Genomic DNA, 21,853 nt, shown 5'->3' with positions numbered 1-21,853 from the left:
TATTTTTATTACTTTTAGTATTTTCTTCAGTATTTTAAACTTGCTTATTGAAAAGGTGATATTTTAAAATACGATGACAAATCGGAAAATTTTTATGGAAAATTTATTAAGACTAAGATAATTATCGTGTTCTTAAGAAATATTTTTTTATAAATGTTTATGATTTGACATATAGATAAAAAATATTAAGGCTGATTTTGAGATCTCCTGAATATAGTTGAAAAGAATGCATTGTTTTTTAAAAGTAGCATTGGACACTGTGATATGTAGTATTTATATTGAGATCTACTTATATCGTAGAGTACAATCAAGAATGAAATAAAATAGTAAATTATGGATATAAATCTGCCTATCCATTATTATTTATTTCCATTTAATTTTGACTGCATTTCTAAAAGTATTATATATTAACCCTGTACTAAAGAAATCAGAAAATTTATACAAAAATCTATCAAGTAAACAGTTTGTTTCACAAATCAGCAATTTCACCAGCATGAAAAAAAATATACTACACGATAAAAATAAAATTTGCAATATGATAATTTTTATATGCTTATTATAAGAGCAATTTTACAAGCAGGATAGACTATAGTTATTGATTATTACACAAAAGACCTGGATTCGAATCCCACATGAACCATTGTATTTTTACATCGACAATCTATTTTAAATCGAAATAATTCTGATCGATCATCAGAGATTAGATTTTCCTAGATTTACCTAATCTCACGGATAAATAATTTAAATTCAAACACAACTCTTTAATAAATGAGCTTTTAGCATATGTAAAAAAATAAAAATAAATATGGTTTCATAGAATATATCGAACTGGATATTAAATGTGTTTGTTGTAATTAGTCTTCTTCTCGAGAAAATATTCGAATTTATTTGTGAATTTTTGAAACATCAAAAAATAATGTTTGAATAATGAATACATGTTCATACACACATAATTCATAAAAAAAACAATAAATATGTACAACACTATTTATTTTTATTTTTTATTTTAATTATTCCTGCTGTCGAAATAACAATAAAAATATTACTAGAACAAATGCCTTTATTAAATTTTATTCATATTGATTTTAAAGAGGTAAAAATCAATACTAGTAATTGAAAAAGTCCACAGTTGCACAATGATAATTCGTATATATGCGGATTTACTGGAATTTCGGCAATTACAAAGTGCTCGCCGACAATAAATTGTTATGGACATTAAAAATAACATAATAAAATTAATTTCGCAAAATTAAAACACTATAATGCAGCAGTACATCGGAAAAAGAAAATGAAAACCTGAATTGTTGTAATATACAAAAATATTAAAAATAATAAATAACTATGTTTTTAGTATTTTCAGAAGGTTGGTTTTTCCGTGTATTTTAAAGTAAAATATCTTACTACAAATATGAATGAATTTACGAATGTTGCACAAATATTCGAATAACTAATATTTGTATGAAAGTCTCTAGTTCTAAGTAATGAAAATCAATAAAAACATGTTTTATTTGTCATAAGAAATGTACATAAAAACAGTAAATGTCACACATTAACTATTTTGCTAAATATTCTTTCACAAAAACTGTGTAAATATTTAATTATTCGATTTATCCAAAGTTATGAAAAGCCTTTAGAATTTCTAGTTTTGTGTTAGTGTAGAGATAGTAAACTTAAAGCTATGAATTTGTATTTTAGTTTGTGCATATTTAAGCGATTGCTATTCCTAAAAGCTATATATATATTCAACTTATTTTATAATTTTTTAACGCTCAAATTTTAAAAATAAGTTTTATTAGAAGCAAAATTGATCTACTGCTCTTAGTTGCATTGCACTAATATATTTGCAACAATTAAGAAACAAAAATACTAACGTTTTTCTTTTATTTATTTGGCAATTTATTGTTTTAGTCAATATATTTTGCATCATTAATTTTATACTTGTAAATATAGCGATTGCATTATAATTTTATGACCAAAGAAATGTATAAATTACATTAAGAAATGTACAATTCCAAAATAAATATCGTTTCTTAATATTTAGGCATAATTTAAATATAATAAATTTATTAATTATGTTAGCCATACCGTAATTGCGACAGAGTTGGCCCGAGATTCGTAGAATTTAACTGCTTCGATAAGATTTACTCATTCTCGACCTTTACATAAATTAAAAAGGTATTTTTTATTTTTAAAAAGGTCAGTCTTTCAACTGCTGAAATTGTATTAATGTTACTGCTTATTCATTGATTTGATGTTGTATATGTTTGTAATAAAAATATTAAATCCAAACCATAACTAGATACATCACTTTCGCTACACAAACTACAGACTCAAAATATTATCTTCTCTCGTCTGGAAGTAGCAAGAAATGTATCTTAGCAACGAGCCGGAAGGAAGTAGACAACGCGTCCAATTTCCTCGAATCCATTCTCCGCCGGATGTGCCGGCGATTACCCGCCAAAACAGGCGGGCCCCCATCCGGCGCCCTTTCGCGATTCTGCAGCATCGCACCGGCCCTGAAGACGCCTCGCGCCATGATGGACAACTTCCTGGCCGATGGGCATCAAAACTTATGGGCGATGTGCAAAAATTGAAGTTCCGCCGTGAAGCAAGAATTTCAATCAGGCCAAACTGACTGAACGACCGCAATAAAATAAAGCGAAATACGCGAGCGACCCTGGCGATTTCTTTTGTGACCCGAAGAATTGGAAAAGAACTTCGAGAGTACGTGGACAATTCCAAATGTTTATGTATACGATCTCAACAAATAAAATCATTTTATACCATGAATATATATGTACGTGTAAATAGAGATTATGATTAATTATTGTAAGTGTATATGTATTATTATATAATATACCCCAATGCCTTCTTGACCTAAATTCGCAACGGCAACTATCTATTTAGTTGAACGACTATTAATCATATCTTCAATTTTAGCACAAGAGAGAAATTTCTGAAAATTACATAGCGGCTGCCATTAAATATTCACAAAATCATCGCAATTTTCTAATATACGATTTGGGAAAATATTCAAACGAGCCGTGATTCGACGTCGGTTCAATTTTCCATCGGGGCGTCGTAAATTTGTGTGGGAAATTGTCGTCGAAGCGAGTTTTTTCTTTCTCCTCAGTCTCCCCAACCACGGCTTATACAACTTTCTCGACAACACACATGTAGGTATACTATATATGTACATAAGAGTAGTTTTATTTAAAAATCAGCAATAACACAAATATCTTATATTATAAACAATTCAATGGCTTGGAAAAAATAATGTCACAACAGATTAATAGACTATCAAAAAGATTAGAAAAAAGCTGTCCCTACTCATCCTGGGAAATTATTTCTGAATATATCCGAGCTTTTACAGTCTCGACAACCGGGAATTTTTATCTCGTGTCTTAGATATTTCATATTTTAATTCATAAATAAATAAAAAATATTTTGAAGTTATTGGCTTACTGAAATATAGCTTGCAAAAGAAGGTATTAAAAAACCTTTTGCTAATACCACCCGACACGCAGCTGATATTTTATTTGATTATCGACAGATAAAATATATTTTAAGCCTCAGCAACATCATTAAAAAATATGAACTTGTAGATATTAAATTTAGAGTCATTCTTTATTCGTCTTTGGTTTAGGAAAATATGTTAGCGCTTTTTTCATTTTTAAAAGTAAGAAATTTAAAATACTAAGATTAATATTTTCAAAATTTGTCTAAAAAGAGTTTTCTTTCATTTTTAAGCAAAATTTTGAAGCATTTTTAAAAATCTAAGAATTATAAAGTGACTCAGTGTAATTATTGTATAGAACATTTTGTATAAAGGATCGACTACAATTGAAATGTAAAGATATTTAAAGTGATTTATAAGAACAAAGTTAGTAATAAAATACTATATAGAATGTAGTAGTATATCTAAAAAAAAAAAATCAGATCAATCTTAAATGACAACATTTATATGGAGGATATGTCTTTATAAATCATGACAAAAAGCATATTTAAGGTCGGAATAGCGTAGTCCGTAAGGTCTAGACTAGTAACTCAAATGCCACATTATTAAAAAAAATAGCCCTGGCTGCAAAGTGACACTGACTATAAATTTTAATAAACATAATAATTTATAGTAAATTATATAAATGTAACCGATTTCCAGACTGATAAGTCTGGTGGCTAATACATTAGGTCTGATTGACTTACCCAGTTGATACGGATTTGTCCCGTTGTAACGCATTAGGCTTACACCTGCCAGGTTACAAAGGAATATTAAAAAATAAGAATTAGAATCTATCGGACAGTTGTATAGTGAAAATATAATATATATAAATGCTTTACTTTTTAACCATGTTAAAAAACAGATTCCCGAGAATTCCCGGGAATACACATGACTTGAGTATTCAGAAACTCTAGACATGACAGCTTGATTTACGAACTAATATATACATGTAAGACTCAATATGCTTATACTTAAAAGGTAGAAGCTATTTTATTTTATACAATAAATACTGTGTAGAATATTTACTGAATCAGGAAATTTTGCTCAGTCCGTTTCTCTCTGTCATATATACGAATTCTCACAGCTAATTTGACGAGTGTTTACTGTCTTAAACCAATGGCGAATAAATCACGCAAGACTTATATATAGAAAAATATAATAAATTAGATTAAAACAGAGTAAATAATATTTACGAAACGATGTCAAGCCATTCCATTGGCTCACTAAATTAAACATGGTAGTAGTTTACAATGAAAATCTAGCGTTTGTATACCTGAAATTAAAATTAAAATAGAATAAAAATCTTTTAAGAAAATAAACTGTTTACATACTTTTTTATACTAATCGTAAAATAAGACAGACACAAAAAAAAATATTTTTAACTTCAAAGAATACCAAAAAAATATACTAATTTAAATATAAACACAATAAGCCAATAAGCACACGTTGCAAAGACAATAAATTTTATCTTCTTCTACTTTTTACCGTCCAAATTATATAAGGTTTTTACTTTTATAATTGTAACTAAAATTTATTTTTACTAGCTGTCGGTCTCTCACTACTGTGACGTACCGCAGCTAGCGAGTGAGTGTAAATACCGAAAGCACAACTTTTTTGAATCTGAATTTTATTTGCGAATTTATTTTAGTATTTGATTGCTGACATTAAATATACTATTTTTCAAGTGTTTTAAATATTGTAAAGTCACAGTTTTGTACTGTTTACCTCCTATATGTGACGTATTCGTATATGAAAGAAATAGAGTAGCAAAAAATTAAAGTCAAAAAAGTTTTTCATCTGCAATGAGCAGCACTTCATCCACGTATCCAATAGGACTCAAAACAAATCATGCAATATCATGACATGTATTTAAAATAACTATTTGTACTAGACATGTAAGTATTTATGTAGATAGAACATACTTGAGAGTGTTAGGCGGTTCTCAAATTGTATCAACCCATTTTGCATCGGACTAGTAAAGGTTTCCGGTAGTCCCAGAGTCCGATCGTTACCAGACACGCAATCACACATTTCCAGAGCAAAAAAATATTATACGTCCGAATTCGAATCCACATCCCTTATTCAACAAGGCACACTTTACGACGTCAAAGTTTTACGAATCGATCCGTCGCCGATGGATATGGGTCAATAAAGAGCAAAGACGCTCGCGTAGCCGTAATACGCATTCGCATAGTATAGACAGGCACATGCGAATAAAAATGATTTTATGCGAATCTGGCATGAACCATGGAGACTTGGGCTAGAATTTATAGCTATGAAAGGATTATTATTAGTTAAATACACGCGTTCCCTTTCAATTTATTTAGGACACACTCATATCATACAGAAAAAACCGGTATTCACTAAAAACAAATTTACTTTATTATTAATCAAAATTTGATTGATTCGCTTTTGTAAATAAAAATGCTTGTCTAATTAACATTTAAAGACTAACGAAATAGCAGCAAGACATAATTTATCTAAAAATATAGTTCTACCAATTATTATTCATCGAACTTATATAAATAAATTCGGTGCGAAATAAGACTTGTTACTTTAGTCCAAAAATAGCAACGTGGTTGTACATATGTGAAATCAGGTTTTGGACTTCTGCCACTGGAATAAAAATGAAATGTTGACGTCGATTGTTACTAGAGATGAGTAAGTTTATGGTAATATTTTATTACTGATCGTACCCGTTTAAAAATCAACAGATGTACTATTTGCAAGTTAGCTAAACTTTGCGGTTAAATTTTAAATTTAAATACTTCAATAATACGCAATATTGTTTTTTTTAAACGGGATCGTATTAAAAAAATTCAATATAAGAAATAATGTAAACTTAGGTTGATTCCAAATTTTAACTATATGGAATGAGAATGGCTTTTAAGTTTAATGTCCCATATTGAAAAGGATCTCTATCACACTTAGCACGGATAATTTTAGATATACTCTTGTCGCCCCATTTTAAAGACAATAAAAAATATACATGCGTTCAACATAAATAACGCTCCAAAGCAGACCCTTGAAATTAATTCAAGATTACATTGTATTCGATTTAATACGGCGACGTCTAGTATGTGCAGTTAGAGCGTAATATATCGACCGTCCGACCGCAAAGGGTTGAATCACTTATTAATCAGCCTCCCCTTGTACCAGGGCCGAATTCCGAATTTCCGACCTCCGTCTTTTAGCGTTTTTGACCCGGGACACGCGCGTTCGGTCGGTAGGTGGGCCATTTTAAAATTCCACCGTACCCGTAAATTAATAATCGCACCCAAGAGTTCGCATGGAGGTCGCGCGCAGGAAGAGGCTTTCACCGCCATTACCGGAAGTGCTTCGGCCCGCGTCTAAAAGCCTCCCGATAAATCATTTTGTCCCGTATATAAGGCATCTCCTCTCAGACGCCCTTAACCTAATCGGAAGGCCTCTCTCGTCGCTTTTCGACCACTGTATCCATCGCACCACCGCCGCTAGTGCGGTAAAAAGTTATGGCGATAATAAATATTCCCGGATGCGGTTACCGATATGGATGTGTCCGCTCGTCGTATTCCCGACTTTCGATTTCGTAGTCGTAATAAAATCGGCGGCGTGGTATAAAGTGTGTAATAATAGGAATATTTTCCGACGGAGCCTAGAGGCGATCTTGCGATGGGCGTATCAGCAGAGTCAACATTTTCTAAATCTGATCTAGATAAAAAAAATTTGCCTCAAAAATATTTTTATATTAATTGTATAAATTAAATACATCTTGCCAAAAACATAAACTAATGAAAAATAAATTATTAAACTTCAGCGGATGTTCAAAAATAATATGATTTTTTACAACATGGCATGTACTTGATGTATCGGAATCTAAACTTGAAAATACTCTTTAACCTTTTGGTAAATTGTTTTGACATGTGACTTTCGAGCATAAGACATTAATCCTTACTCAAACATTATCCTGAATTTTGACTCTTATATATTTTTCACCTAGCTTTGGGTTTATACATACATGTATATGGGGTGGCGCAAATGGAAGATGTATGTTATGTTTATACATACGTACATATGAATATGTGTAGAGAGTAGCGCAAATGAAAGATGACACCATATTTTTAACGTTATTTATCATTATTTTCCTTACAAATATGCAATAATACACTCTCATTTTACTCTACATAAATTTTTTTATTACACGAGGTATATTTGTATACATCGCTAGTATGAATTTGATTTTTTTAACGTAAACATTGAATTTTTATCAGTAATTAAAAAAATGTCGTTCTATATATTATAGTACGAATCAAAAAAATAATATAATATTTTTACCAAACGCGTTAAAGCTTTAAAATACCAATACCGTTTTTAATAAACGTTGTATTTTTCGAGCCAAAAAATCCAGCAATCCCTGCGTTAAGTTCTTATTTACTTAAACAATTAAATAAATTATACACAAAAATGCGTCCAAAATCTGATAGCTGTTCTTATTAACATATAAGAAGCTTGAATAAATGCTTTCCCTAGTCTACACCAGTGTTCCTCAACCTGGTGGTCCGCGTACCGGCACCGGTCCGCAAGAAATTATTGCCGGTCCGTGCAAACTTCGTAAATATTCAATTTACGCAAAATCTTTGTCGGCTTTTGCAAAATGCCATAAGGCATAAAAATGATACTTCAGAATACGAACACCACATCTGTGACTATTCTAGAATTTGTCGCCATCGGTTCTAAATAACAATTCGTTATGGTGTGACATTTATATAAACTGATCTAGGAAAATACATAAGGATATTCGAAACGATTTTTTTAAACAAAATCAAGTACCACTAATTATTTTTTAATTATTTAATTTTATATGTAAAAAATATATAAAACGATATCTGTTGGAAGAATATACTATCAAAAATATAATTAATCCCTTTTGGTGCCCTAAAATATTCAAAAATGTCAGTAAGAGTCTGTTGAAGTCCCCGATAAGCACGTGGTATTATAACTTGACCACGTGACCACGATGCAGCGCTCGACGTGCATGTTAAACATAGGACGCCTACGCGCATACTGAAATTGAACCTAGTTACTCGTTCTATCTCAGTTTGCGAAACACCATATCATTATCTCTCTCACTCTCGTCACTTAACACGCGAGAGAGCGAAAGGGGAAGTATCTCACCGCTCGCGCTCGACAGAGCAGCTCTGATTTCGGTCCTCTTGACTCCGGTCCCTTTGCCGACAATGTATAGAAGCGCTCGAAGCTGGCCAAGTCCGAGGTTACCTCCCGTTCTCGGTAACCTCGGACAACTTCCGAGAGACTTTAGAGCGGACAGAACCGAACTCGACCGAAGTAACCCACTATATTCTCCGTCCTTGGCCAACCTTGGCCAACTTCCAGAGAGTGTAGTTCAGGCATTAGAATTGCGAAAAGTCGCCTGTCGACGACGTTTATTTAATCGCGCTCGTGTTTTTACAAGCTTTATTTTTAATATTGTGTTGTCTAATTTAAAAAAATGAGTAATTTCTTTGTTAAAATTATAATCCCTACAATATGGATTAAAAAAAGACAATCAGCAAAACCTTTTAAACTTCTTTAGTAGAGGCAAGAACAATATTCAGAATAAAACTAGTAATAAACCACTGGTCACAAATTTTTCTGAAAGTGAAGATCTACATAAGGAAAACCTATGGATAAATAATCCCTTTTTAGAAGTCGTGAAATAGAAAAGCTGATCGAATTATCTTCTGGTGACACTCTAGTGTCCAAACATAAAATACACTCATTATCTCGATAAAGAATATCTAGCTCTGAATTATAAAGCTATCAAATTCTTAGTAGTTTTTTCAACTTCATATTTGTGTGAAAATACTTTTTCATCTGTGTCAATAATGTCACCAAACAGAGGAATCGATTGGGTGTTAGTTCAGCGCTTTATCTCTCAGAAACAACGCTGCAATCATGTATATCAAATTTGCTTGCAAAAAAGCAGCAGTAGATGTCGCACTAACAAAAAATTGTAATTTTATAGCAATTAAATAAAATTCTATCTAACATTGATTTTTATTTTGGGTTGACGCCGGTACGCGAAATATTTTTCCCATTTTCGCCGGGCCGCGGATGTAAAAAGAGCCCTGGTCTACACTACACTTGTCGACGTGACTCGAGGAAATCGGTTCGGGTATTTTTCCGGACAGATTTTTACGGACACGATCTTTCCGGACATTGATTTTTTCGGACACGAGTTTTGACATTAATTAATTTAGACAGATTATTCCAGACAAAAAAATATTTTTAATATTATATATTTAAAAAAAAACATTTGGATTGTTGAATTTTTAATTATTTTATTTCGTGATTAAAACGACAAAAATAATATCCGAAATTTGTCATTCATTTTTATAAAGGCCGCCGCCAAAAAGTCTTTATTAAACATTTATTTTTCTGTTTTTATAGACTTACTATTATATAATAGGCAAAAATAATCAAAATTCCAACAACGGTTATTTTGAAAAATTGATAAAAAGGTTTTATGCATAATTTTCACAAACTAAAAAAATAATTTATTTAATGAATTATTTCAATTTAAATCAATTTAATTACTTCATTGAACTTAAGAGTTAAAAATTCAACAATCAAAACCATTTTGACATTTTAAAAATCCAACGTAAACAACGTTGGATTTTTAAAATGTCAAAACAAAAATATTTTTTGTCCGGATTTATCAATGGCATGTATAATATATTCAATTTATTGTGAAACGAATACAATCTCAACATGACATTATTCCGTAAAAATAGCTTTCCATGAAAAAAAAATACGTCTGTGTATGGCACGTATTTATGTTATTTTTACCAAACCATTAAGTTGACCGTCGTTGATTATCATACAGTGTCCATTTATCTTCATAAGCTATGTCACACTACAAAAAATTACATAAATTCTACTTTGCGATTAATAAGCATAGTTAATATATTATAATATATGTATCGAATTTTTATTTAACAAAATATTATGGAACATACACTGCCAATATCCTTTCAATAATTAAATAAAGACTGAGCACACAGTTCCGTAGATTTCTCGACGGGTTTATGTGTTGATTCAACAAGGCATAATTCATCCGGTTCCTGCGACCCGACAAGGAACCGGTTTGTTTACCTGGAGCGGATCTGTCGCCGAGGACATAAATTCTGGAGCGTTGTAATCCCGACGAGGTCGACCCCGGGTTGTAAAACAGGACGAAATGCACCCGCCGAGCATTAAACGGGTCACAGCAAAAAGAAAACACTAAAAGTGTAATACAATACGATATACGTAGTATGTATGTAATTTACTTTGGTGCTCGATCATAAAAGAAAAGCTCCGCGATGGAAAAAGACGGCGGGCACGAAAAAGGTGATACAAATGAGGGTGGAAGACGCAAAATGGAGAAAAAACCGGCGTAATACAATAAAGAAAGTGAATTTCAAAGAAAAATGACATCGATGATATTTTATAAGCGTTTGTTTCGGCCCGTCGGCACCTCGAAGAAAAAAAGGGCGTGGGAAAAGTACCTACGGCCATTGTGCGAATGTAAAACGCCGTGAAATTCCCAAACGTTAAATCATGCCGACGAAAGCGAAGTATGAAAATGAAATGCGTCATCGATTTCGTAGTTATTATATTATGTAAGGATATTTGCAAAATAAAATATAAAAATTTACGAAAAAACGTATTTTACATACCATATATACCGGGGGGTATATATGGCATTAAAATTGTATTATATAAAAATAGTGGGTTACTGAAACAACAACGTTTCTTAATAACCAGGGTTTGTATATATATTCTATTTTTCATTACTTTGTCAGGTGCACCCTTGATGGTTGGTTTCATAAGTGCTTATTACAGCATTAATTAATTACATTGATTATATTTAAATAAGTTAGGTAAATTTCACAATAACTTAAGCATACTAATTAAAAATTAAAACCATCTGTGAAATCCCAGACCTTTAACCACTAATATAATGTTGAATTATGAGCCCTTTTCTTATCAAAATATTTACGATAATACTATTCTATGTATCAAAATCGAGCTATAGATAGAATACGTGTTAGTAATATTTCAATAAACATAATTATTAAAATGAATAACTTTAATTAATGAAATGTTTATTAATTTATTTAAAATAAAATATTAAGGTTATATTTATTCGTTTAACCTTTAGATTCGCAAAATACAGAATAATATATAATTACACAGATAACTTTGAAGAATTAAAATTACTAAAACTAAATTATATCAACTTCCAAGTATTTCCAGTAAAATAATTAAAAGTAAATTTAATATTTAAAACACATTAGTAATTATTAAATTCACGAATATATTATGACCTGAAATTTCGTCTGCCTCCTCAGGTAAAGAATATATAAGTGGCTTCTTTTTTTCTAGAATTCTCGATTTGGAATTTATCTCCAAAAATTTTTAAGAAATATTTTTTGAGAAGAAACACTGCCACGAGTAAATATTCAATAATACTGTAAGCATTGCGTCGAATGTTTTATCAATCTTTTATTGCTACTTAAAGATACGTTAAAATACGAAATGTCTCATAAGCACGTTCAAATATTTCAGTATTCAGCATTACTTCCTTGGCTTTTCTCAAAATTTATCAATCGTATTATTTGAGACTTTATACATGGGTTATAAAAATATATATCAAAATAATAAACATAAAACATTTTAACCGTAAAATAAAATTATCATATAAAATAGTATATAAAATATGTTCAATTAAAACCATTGATTATTTAAATACAATATCCATAAATTTTATTGAAAAAAAAACAGTACTCAGCTCAAATAGCGAATTTTCGCATTCTAGACATTTGGAGTTTATTCTTAATGGCCGATTGTAACATTGCCAGTCAGAGTCGACGACGTTAATTCAGCTTTAATGGCAATTTTTATTGAAACTTTTAGAAAACGTGCTGATATTTTTTTCAGTTGTGCAAATATAAACGGAACAGAAACGAATGAACTTTTTTGTCTGGCCAATAAAAATATATAACTGTTATTTGTTTAACACGCGACTACTCCTACGGTTCGTATTTATGTGTTACTTTTTTTTCATAATAAACAAACTCTCATTATAACTTTTTATATCCAAAAACCATAAATAATGCATGAAAAACTCCTTGCAAGATATAATAACTCGCGATGGAATTTAAAACACGTCTGTTTGGCTAAAGCTCGATCTCATGTTTGCTTAATACCGAAAAGCCCTCCCTCGCACACACACAAATGTGTATGCATTGTATGTGTGATGTGTATATAAATTACCATGGCTGTGTGTCATAAACACGAGGCCGACACGCGACGAAAAAAATAATAAAATACGTTCTGAAAGCAGTATATTTTATGAGGAGAATATGTTATTTATACGCCTTCCCGGCGGATAATCCACGAAAAGACAAGCGGAAGCTCTCGGGTAGGCTTCGACGGAGCCGCAGCGACGAAAAGTATCGCTAGCGATTTATTGAGGCGATTTATAGTCGCCTGTTCTGAATGCATTTTAGTCGCATTAGTAATAACGGCTGAGGATAAAAAGAATCGTTAGTTCGATGAGTTGCGAAATGTCACTTTTATGCTTTGGCGATCGTGACGGAGCCTTTTAAAAGATTTTTATAATCGAAACCAATTACTTCTAAGCTATAAACGTATACAGTTTAATAATATGCAATGTGGCAATCTAATTTTAAAATAGCTCTGATAAAAAGTAATACAACTTATGATTTACTCTAATACACTTTATTTTTTTAAAGAGTCAACAAAGGCTTGGAACATTTTTTATATTCCAAAATCTATAGTAATTAAGAACCATATAGGTTAAGAACTATCAATGCAGTCAATCAACAATATATTATTGAAAATCTGATGATATTCGAAAAGTCAAGATAAAAAGTTCAGAATATATTGCAAAATATTTTATTTTATAATTGATATATTTTTTTTAATAGTCATCATTAAACTTTCGATTTAATAAATACATTTTCGAGTTCAAATTCCGAATATTGTTAGATCGAGATAGCTCTGGCGAATCGCAGATGGAGATATTTGCTGGCCAAATGCATATCTTCTTGGACACACACGCACAAAATGTTGCCTTAAAAGTAAAACAGTCCAAAAAGCCACTCTTCAAATCGGTAACAAAGAGGTAGAAGAATAATAGTTTTTTTGCTTAGAGTAGAACACGTTGTATATCGCGCATCCTTTCCCCACAAAAAGTAGTTTTCCGAAACTTAAGGGGTGCTACGAGTGGTTAACGAACGAATGTGCTAATAATGGTCAGTAAAATATTTTAAAATTGTTAATGCAATTATTGATTTCTCATATCTCTCTTTATTGTGTGCCCTTACTTTCAAGATATTGCTTTATCTTTTCGTTTAATTGAAATAGTCATTGAAATGATCTCTAAGCAATTTTTTAGCTAGTTGAATAGTCCCGTAAATCCATCGTCATTAAAAAATTGCGTCTACTTTATTTTTTGACACCTTTCATTAATCTTTTCATATGTGTTATAAAAATTAAAAACCATTCATAATCATGCTCATAAGTAAATTACCACGACCGAGACTTTTGCAAAAAAAGTTTGTTGATAAAATTAAAACTCTGGTTAGAATAATAAAAATACAGTACATAAAAATATCCCTGAAACTACCATATGTACCAAAGAAAATAACTACTGCATCGAGCTAATTTCTAGCAAAATAAAAGCTAGAAAAATGTTTTGAATCAGCACACTAAATCAATTCAAGTTATCAAACAATATAATCATATATTAACATGTTTTTTAAATAACTATAAAATATTAAGACCAGTACTTTGATCAACTTTGCTTTGTAAAGAATATATAGTAAATAAAAACTGTAGAACACTTTAATGCAAAACGAAATAAGTACAAGAAAAGCGATTAGATTTGATTTCATCAATGAATAATTTATAAACGAACTTTCATAAACGGGCCTTAACAATGTAGATAGATAAGTGGCTATGATATCAGATTGGCAGGGGGGGAGACAGACCGCCTGGGTGGCACTTGCTTGAGGGCGGCATTTACGCGATGGAAGGACCGTTTGTGTAATGTGATTCTTAAACTGAATGCAATAAAAAATATATATTTACGAATAGCTAAAAGCTCGGCTAATTATGTAAAAACAATAGACAACAGTTTAACAAAGCTGATTTTATGCCACAGTCAGCCATAAAATGCCACCCCTATGAATCAAAATATTTTTGGCCGGCCCGAAAATTTGGCCAATTTCTTAGAATAGCTTAAAATATAAAGACATGCATAAAGCTACCGATTTTCAGGAGAGTCAGACTTTGTATTAGATAATTGTATGGGGAGGGGCACGGTTAAGGATCGCACCGGGTAGCACAACACTTAGCTACGTCACTGTATGATATCAAAACCAAGAAATCGACATAAAGTGCCACTTCATACTGGCTTATATTGATTCTTTTAGTTCACTAACCTTAAATGAGATTTCCTTAAGTTAATGGATAAATATAGAGGTTGAATAACTATTGTTGCGCCAGTTTAGTAATACGCAAAAAAAACACATTATCATAAAATACTACGAATGGCTTTTACATATTTTTTTGTAGTTAAATCTTTGCAATAAACTGAAAGTTCAAATAAAAAGTAAAAAGCGTAAATATATTTTAATATTATTAAGAATTTAGGTATATGTTCTAAAATCAAAGTATTGCTTCAAACCTTCAAAACTTTTTAATAATATTTAGCTTTCGTATATTTTACCATTATTAATATATGATACTAAACAATCGCTTATTTGATTGTGATTGTGAATATGGTTTTAGCTCGTTATTATTACGTTGCTCAAATTTGTCTTAAAATATCCTTCAAATGTTAGCTACAGTAGTTATTTAAATTCAATGGTTTTATAATAAATCTTGAATCTATGGCCGTAAATTTTAAACCATGCAACAATTGATTTATTATATTGGATTTAATCACTTTATAAGAATTGTATCATAGTATAAGTAAATGCTTTTACGACTTATATAGAGGTGTCCAAAAATAATTTGAAATAAAAATTTAAATTGTTAAACAACTTTCAACTACGTAGAATCACAAAATAATTTCATACAGCTTTCGCGGATTAAATAGTTATCGCGTTTAATTACTCCTCCATTCATAACTTCGTTATTTTCCAATCTAAATTCAAATTTGATGTGTTTTAAGCAAACAACACCCAAGCCCACCAACACTCGCGTAACACATTTTTGCGTAAAAATTAAAAAGCATTTAATAATTCCACATTCAACGGCTATAATTACAAGAAACTTGTTTAGAACATTCCGCGTTTTTCGCTTCAAAGCGAGCACTTAATTCAAAGGTCAATTAGCGGTAGGTTATATATGTAATTTTCTTTGTAATTGCTCATAGTATTTCTTTGATAATTTATGTGGGCACGTGTGTATGAGAGGGAGAGAAAGAGGACGCATACACATATACATAGAACAACCGCTAAAATTGTTCACGGCTCCGGCAGGGTAACATTACCACACTGCGTAGATGGTGTAAATGAACCCTGAAGTGATTAATTTACAGTATTAATGAGAGCGCAACCATTACGAATGCAATTAGAGGGTTAACTACGGCCTTTCATCATATCGAACGCGTGAATTACTACGCGCGGATTATTTATACAATTTTAAATGAAAATTAACTAGTTTAACAAATATATCATATAAACAGTTGTAGTTTATAATATGTAGTTTCCGTGAATATTTTTAAAAACTTTTAATTCTTAGCTATAATATGAAATCGGAAATAGCATTCATATTGAGTTACATTAAGTTAATTTATAAAAAATGTATTCGGTAAGAACTCGACTCAGCGTGACGTGTTTAAAATCATCCATGCGACAGTTTCTCCACCACCGCTCGGAGAAAACATCTCGCCAAAATAGTTTATCGCAACATATGTAAATATACTGGCTGTGAAGTCACACCCCTTTTGGGTTACAAAGCCTTAAAGTTTGTTCTCTTCAATGATCATTTAGTTCTCTGTTCATCAATAATATTGAGATATGCAAAATAATATACTGAATTATTATAATCACATACTATATATTTTTATCAAAATTTATATATATTTTTTTTTCATAATTTCTCAAGAATTCTCATTTTTCGACATGAAAAACATCATGAAACCAGAATACCTAATTACGACCAATTACATCCTATTAGTGATATAATTTTAGCAGTAGAACAAAGGATTTGTTTGTGCTGAGGTGACACTGTTACTTTTGTACACTGTATTTTATAAACACACACATTCTCGTCTTTAATTAGTCACTTAATCACATACATAATATTTCAGTGCATTTAAGACCAACCGCGTTTCTTTGATTTTTTGTGAATCGAAGCTTTAGATAAATATATGTAGATGCAAGTAGCAAGTCATTGGTAATTATATCTAGGTTTATTTATTGTAAATCTTACGTTGTAACATGACAGACACTGAGCTAATATATTACAACATAGTAAACACAATCTACACCCACTTAGTAGGTATTTAGACACCAGTCTAAAATCAGTTTCTAAATTAGTGACATTTATCTTATTAATTATAAACTTAGCACATAAGCCAACAAGACTTAGCTCGATTTTATTTTAATTGTGAAATTACGATAAACTATTTGTGATGGTCCATTATCATGTCAATTGTGTTAATAAAACGTGTATTATCTTTAGAATAAATAAATTGATTTTGCTATTTTTGTAGCTATTTATTTAGGTTTGTGTTTATTTATAAATTTATAATCCAACACCAGAGCAGACATAGGCAACTTAATTTGCAATTAAGCCACAAAATAGTTAGTGAAAGCTTCAAAACGGTCAAAATATCATTAGATTATCATTGCTACTAAAGAATCATATAAATATATACAAACTTTAAACCAAATAGTGCGCAAATCGAAAACCAGTTTAAAAAATGCAAATTTAAGAAACTCTAAATTACAGTAACCGTTGGACTATTGAGTTTATCTTTTATGTAAGTCGATTTTCGATCTATCGAAAAAAACACAGTTCAAGACTATTCCGTATTTTATCGGCCTTTAGGGACATATTCTGAAATTGACTTTGTACTTTGTTTGATAAATGTTATTATGATATAAAAATGACACACTATTGGATATGTTCTTTATATACTTTAATATCAATAATAATTGCGTAATAATAAAGATAGAATCATAGAGACATAACATTGTAGGCGATAATAGGTAATAAAATTGTTATTTGTAATGATCATTTAAAGATACAAGGATACAGGGAGATACCTTCGAATTCTTGGAATGCATTTGGTTAACGCCATTTGATACACATTTCAGAAGGTCAGCAACCGGCGAATTTGTCGTCGCACAAAGGATCGAAAAACAGCTCTCCGGCATACATTGTGTATGAAGGGTGCCGACACTGGCGCGGCATGAATAAGTCAGCCAGTTCTACATTTTCCGTGATGAAAATTTCCATATTTCTTTGTGCGAGTGTAGGGCACGACGAGCGACCGTAAGGGGGCGGCGGTTGTGGGGTCGGTTATGGGTTGAGGGTTACCCTCGCTAATGGCGGGGTGGGCTGATGCGAATGTAGGTTAAAGCGTATGGGGGAAGGCTTGGAAAAAAATTAACATTTGTCAAAAAGACCGCTTTCTAAAACGCATTTTTGATGAAGTCGAACGAAAAAAGGAGTCGACATATATCCTATTTTGGAAGTATATTGATATAATCCTAGCATAGCTAATTTCTGAATTTATGTTGAAGTATATACATTTTAAAGCATCAAATATTTACATAAAAATAACTATTTGACTCGATTTTTATATATATATATATATATATATATATATATATATATATATATATATATATATATATATATATATATATATATATATATATATATATATATATATATATATATATATATATATATATATATATATATATATATATATATATATATATATATATATATATATATATATATATATATATATATATATATATATATATATATATATATATATATATATATATATATATATATATATATATATATATATATATATATATATATATATATATATATATATATAAATTAATTACAGAATTTCTGAACTGAGCCTGAATCATTACGTAGGTATAATATTAAAAACACGATCGTTGACCCTCGTAAAATAACGTTCGAAGGTCTCCAAAGGTCACCGGTTGGCACTCGTTCAAAATGCACGAAGGGTGTGACAATAAGAAAATGGACCTAATTGCGAAAGGTCACGCTTCTCGCGAACTATCGATCATCGAAATGACGTCACGATATCAAAAGGACTCCTACGTGAAGCAGAGTCTGCCTTTTCGAGAAATGGACCCACTCTCTCGGTATCGGCACGAATACTTTTTTACCACACAAGAATTTTCCCCGCAATGCGTTCGATATTATGGTAATTTTCTGTGTGGTTGCGTTAAAATACATAATGTAAGTAAATTATTCATAATCATTCGTATTTATGAATTGTTATGATGGGATTATTTTTCTTATTTACGAACAATGGGTAGTACGATAAGCTTGTATGAGAGTTTATTCGGGAACTCGTGCGTTATGAGATTGTGTCTGTAATGTTGGCGAATAATATACTATTTGAGTGAGTTATCACAAATTATGATGACAGTAAACTAAATAAATTATGTTTAATACTATACAATAAATGAAGTATAACAATTAATTGTATTCTTAAACTCCACAGTGATGACTTGTATTATACTCTTTATTATCTGCACATTTATAAAATATTTAAGTATGTTGTAAATTATTTAAAAAGTGTTTTAAACTGTATGCAGTGATAACATCTTAAGTCATACTAGTGCATTTGAATTGTTTAACTTATATTTGGGCAACCTACGGCTCATGGGCCAGATCCGGCCCGCATTTAAATTTTAATCGTATCTAAATAATTATATCTCGCTAAGTTAAGTGAAACTGCACAAATGTTTTAATATCTATGACTTTTAGCCAAATATTAGTGTTTAATAGACTCTGCTATTATTAACTAAAAGTTTTTTTATATGACAAAGGCAAAATATAATGATTTTAAAATCAAATTATACTTAAATATAATATATTTTTCTGTGAACTCTGCTTTATATATTGACTAAATGGCGTAAAGTTTACTTTATTGCCCCGAAACTCAAATAACTGAGTTGAATAAATGCATTCATATAATCATTTAATTTACAGTCCTAAAAACAGTTGTAAAGAGTAATAGTCTCTAGTATGGAGATTTATTATATTATTTATTTTCCATCCGTACAAGTTTTTGAATTATTTATTGAAAAGTAGAACAGTTTTGCTTTTGACATAAAACACTTTGGAAATTCAGATTTTGCCACCAGGTAATATATTTTTATAACCATGTTGAAATATTCAAGTGCGAAATCAGTTTGTGTTGTTTCGAAAATGCACAAAGTATAAAAAAGTAACGACGATAACAAGGAAAAATAAAAGAAGCAGTGAATTGTGTTCAGGGTACGACACATATATTATTATTATTTATTTTATTATTTTATTAATTTATTTAGCTTAATAGCTAATCTTTACATCTAAAGAGTCGATCGTTTCTTTCAGCTACTTTGATCAAATAATATTTTGCCACTGATGGAAAAAGATATACATAGTAAATTGTTATTTATTATATATTAAATATATTATTATAGAAAGATAAAAATATAGAAAAGAGTAATGATAAGTATATCGAACGTATCTTGTATTTTAGAGCAAATTGGTGGGGGGCGTACAGCTAAATTTGGCGTACAGCTCTTTTTCACTTATGAATAATGACGAAATGGATAGGCCTCAAAGTGACTCTATTAAAAGAAACGAAGTATAGAGCTCGCAGCCAAAAATAGTCGAGCAAATATGGATTAAGACAAGGTCTATTTCTCTTATTAAATATCGCCTTGGAGAAATAAATCAATCGACCGACAATAAATCAATCTAAAAACTTGCATATGTGACGATATCGATTTCGTAATTAGAAAACCGACGCTTTGCGATCTATAAATAGAGTAGCAAGACATGTGGGTCACAATTAAACGATGATAAGAACTTATCCACCTACTTCACATAGGGAAATATACTTTCGAAACTGTCGTGAATGTCATATACTTCTAACAAACGACACTAGCCTAGAAGCTCGAAGAAAAACCATTCTGATAAATATACGCTCGGGCTTCAAAAGCATCTGAGGTAATGACTTCAGGATTACCATTACTGTACAAGACCCTTATCTGGCTTACTTTATATCTTAGGGGAAGATCTTGCGGGATTATGTAGCGTAATGGCAATTACGATATAGCTAAAACAAGATTCCCTAAACCTTCGTGACTACGTATGCAAGCCTCTTTTCCAACAAATAAAAAGGACGACCAGAGTTATGGTGGTTGGACTGCATAAAATGAGATACTGCATCTATGGACCGGCGTTGTAGAGGCCAAAGACCACAATGAATAGAAATGTCTATATGAAAAGTATATCCACTGAATTTAAATCAGTTTATTTTGACGCATTTTCTCGTCTGTTTTCAAAAGTCTCTATAACATTGAAATATATAATATATTCAGTCTTGTATATAATATATTCAGTCTAAAAATCTAAACCGTCGTAATTTATATGTTATGTAATACACATTCACGCGATATCGCTCTGCATGTGAAAATTGAACGTCATCAAAACTCGGTCCATTGTGCACTCTGTGACCGTGCATTATACACACATTGCATCGCAATGCATTTATGCATGTCTCGCCCGGCAAAGAGGAGCGAACACTCGACAGCATCCGGCGTAAGGAGCAGATCGCATCTTAACGATAAAGCACGTCTCAGCTTCCAGGCCCTGCCCTGCCCGGCCTGGTATCGGCAGATGCCGTTGACAATCGTTGAATCGCTGACGCGGATTTAGCTCAAATACAGACTCGAGTATGGATAATATGGTAGAATATGGCACGGATAAATGCTGAACTACTTTTACACAGTACAACAAGATTTTTGCTACAAATATAAGATTACTTGTGAAAATTACTCGCTGGTTTCAGCAGTCTAATTTTTTAACAATAAAGTCTATCGTGTTTTTTTAGAGACCGTTACAAAATTATCATTTTTGTATAGTCTACTGTTATAAGATTTCTTGTTATAATATATTCGTTTTACTATTATGTACAGCCAAATGGTAAGAGTGGTGGGAAGTCTGCAAAGGGCCAGTGAAACCACTTGCTCATCAAGCACCTACAAGCCTAGTTTTAGAGGGAACATG

The 21,853-nt window shown here is 31.0% G+C and overlaps 1 protein-coding gene across 4 annotated transcripts in view; it reads right to left on the bottom strand.

Annotated features, from left to right (window-relative positions):
- The window catches only part of rho-5 (rhomboid-5), a 210,099-nt gene that overhangs the window by 34,755 nt on the left and 153,491 nt on the right, over nt 1–21,853 (bottom strand). The window lies entirely within an intron of this gene.

This window comes from Plectrocnemia conspersa, unplaced genomic scaffold (assembly GCF_051122295.1).
Source record: "Plectrocnemia conspersa isolate PC_06_02 unplaced genomic scaffold, ASM5112229v1 ptg000002l, whole genome shotgun sequence".
In the NCBI taxonomy this organism is placed as follows: Eukaryota; Metazoa; Arthropoda; class Insecta; order Trichoptera; family Polycentropodidae; genus Plectrocnemia; species Plectrocnemia conspersa.
Note: the sequence above shows the minus strand (reverse complement) of the source record. Positions and strands in the feature narration are given on the sequence as shown.